This window comes from Mizuhopecten yessoensis, unplaced genomic scaffold (genome assembly GCF_002113885.1).
Source record: "Mizuhopecten yessoensis strain PY_sf001 unplaced genomic scaffold, ASM211388v2 scaffold714909, whole genome shotgun sequence".
NCBI classification, from domain to species: domain Eukaryota; kingdom Metazoa; phylum Mollusca; class Bivalvia; order Pectinida; family Pectinidae; genus Mizuhopecten; species Mizuhopecten yessoensis.
Window position 1 is genome coordinate 1 of NW_018479356.1, and position 2,761 is coordinate 2,761.

General features: G+C 33.7%; 1 non-coding gene across 1 annotated transcript; it reads left to right on the forward strand.

Annotated features, from left to right (window-relative positions):
- Positions 1 to 2,361: 2,361 nt before the first annotated feature.
- On the forward strand, positions 2,362 to 2,483 carry Trnal-caa. Its single transcript has 2 exons — positions 2,362 to 2,399; positions 2,438 to 2,483. It is a non-coding gene; the product is annotated as a tRNA-Leu (tRNA).
- The last annotated feature ends 278 nt before the right edge of the window (positions 2,484 to 2,761 follow it).

Consider the following 2,761-nt stretch of genomic DNA (forward strand, 5'->3'; position numbering starts at 1 on the left):
GATGTGAGACATGTTTTCAGGTCCACGTATATGTATGTGGGCGTGTGTTCGAACCCCATTTCTGATTCCCTTTTTTAATATCAAATATCATTAATCCTTCGTCTAATAATCTTCAAACGTGATTTTCATGCTCTCTTATCCGGGATTGAATTATTCAAAATGAGTATATTTTTGTTATTTCACACATTAATTGCTATCGCTACGTCACAATTACAGAGGTCCCCCTATACCCACTGAGATTGTGATTACAGATTACCTAGAGTGCCAAAGAGGACATACATACTATTAAGTGAAAAGATAAACTACATAATGATACAAAGTAACTTGAGTATGTACACGTTATTGTATCTTTTTACACATTTATCATTAACGTGTCTCAAAATAATATCAAAACGCAAATTAAGATTAGCATACAACAATTACGAAATATGTATATCTTTCCTTGACCATGAAAGAAAACAAAACAAATCATCCATTTATCATTTAATTAATGAAATAACTAAAATGAAAGTTCGTAGATTGTGATTACAGATTAACTAGAATGCCAAAGAGGACATACATACTATTAAGTGAAAAGATAAACTACATAATGATACAAAGTAACTTGAGTATGTACACGTTATTGTATCTTTTTACACATTTATCATTAACGTGTCTCAAAATGTTATCAAAACGTAAATTAAGATTAGCATACAACAATTACAAAATATGTATTTCTTTCCTTTACCATGAAAGAAAACAAAACAAATCATCCATTTATCATTTAATTAATGAAATAACTAAAACGAAAGTTCGTTGTTTTATTTTTATTATCAATCAAAAGCAAAGTTATGAATGAAGAAATTCACCTTGTAAAAAAACAATGTTTAGGTAACCGTGTCATGTTGTATTCTCAAATTCGGGACTATAAAAACAAAATATAAAATAAAATTCATTTTTTCTACAGTCGTTATGATTCTTGAATGATTTGTCTAAGTCATAGTTTAGGAAGAGATACGCATACTTCTCTGGACAGTGGGGACATGCAGGGTACTCACCTCCGTGTCGTCTGCTTCAAATAACCTCAAATCAAATGCTGAGGAATTGTCATATTTCAAATATCAACAGCTAGACAGTAAAAAAAACTGTCGAAATTGATCATTATTTTAACTAAATGATTACAAAATACAATATTATTATGATTATTGTGTATTTTTTTATTTATTTTTATGAGTACTCCAAAATTAAAAGAAACCAATATTAGTATACAACAATTACGAAATATGAACAACTTTCCTTAACCACGTGAGAAAAAAAATATCCGGGAATAGATAAAAAAAAATATGATAGTGAACTAAAAGCAAATCATATTATCATTATCAAAATCCATCTGGTAGAAACCAATGTTTCAAAAACACGGCCCTGTGGTGTCTTTAAAACCAGGCCAGAAACAGACGATAGAAATAAAAACCATTTTTTGTTGCTATTATGATTCTCGAGAGTTTTGCTTCGGTCACTGTTAAGAAGAGATACACATACTTCGCTGGACAGTGGGGACATGCAGGGTACTCACCCCTGTGTCGTCTGCTTCAAATAATCTCAAAACAAATGTCGTAGAATGTTCTTACTTCAAATATCAGCAGTATTCCGCGATTAAGATCTGTCCTATATAATATTACTCCAAAGCCTGAAGTCAAAAAGATTGGATACGGACTATGGGAACACGCATAGAGACAATGTAATGCATTTTGTTCATTGCGTTGGGAAGTCATAGTGTATGAAACGCCAATGTTCAAACGCATTGTCTTTGTAATAACTCAAAATATCACGAAGTCATGAAGTATTTTTCACTTGTTAGACAGGACATATATCGCTCGAAAGCAATTACTGGCTGGGAAATTAGTGTAGGGGAGGAGCACAGCGTCCAACGGAAGAAACAAAACGGTCACAGCGTCTGCAAGCGGTGTCCTACCTTGGAACGGAACATTGTAACGTCAGTGTCTTTGCAGGGGAACAAACCATTCTCATGTCCAAAACCATGTCTTTTCATGGAACAAATCACCATGAAGTCTAAAAGCACTATATATTGCGAGAAAATTAAATGATATTTTGTTTGAACAAAAGTCCGTTTGTAACTTCGTTGAACCTATGAGAAAATACATGAACAGTTTGATTTGTTCGGTCAGCGCCGGGGGGTTCTTAGTTCTTCTTCCTTGGTCATGCTAGGCAAAGTTATCTAGTCACCATGACTTGATATGATACTCGTAAGAGTCGTAAACAATACTCGTTGGCGCATGAACACGTGTATCTGTGTACATGTGATGTACACGTGCCCTCCGCTTTCCACATGTCTGGTTGGTGGCTACAACCAGTGATATACATGTCAGGATGGCCGAGCGGTCTAAGGCGCCAGACTCAAGGTGTATAAACCTTCTCACTGTAAAATGTGAGACGAGTGTTCTGGTCCACGTATGTGGGCGTGGGTTCGAATCCCACTTCTGACACTAATACTTTTTATATATATATTTTTTACATCTTAAAATTTAACAATTATCCACCGTATCAAGGGGGATCAATAAAACACATATAAGTATAATTTCTCATTCCACTCATGCTAAAAAAACCTTATAATTACCATACTCATATATTCAAAATGAGGTAATTTCAGAAAATTATTAATTCCAATACTTACAAAAAATATTTTTTGTATAATTGTCTGTCGAGAGGTTATCAATTTAAATTCCTATACACGGCAGTAGTTTTTGCTGTCATTTCCATTTCT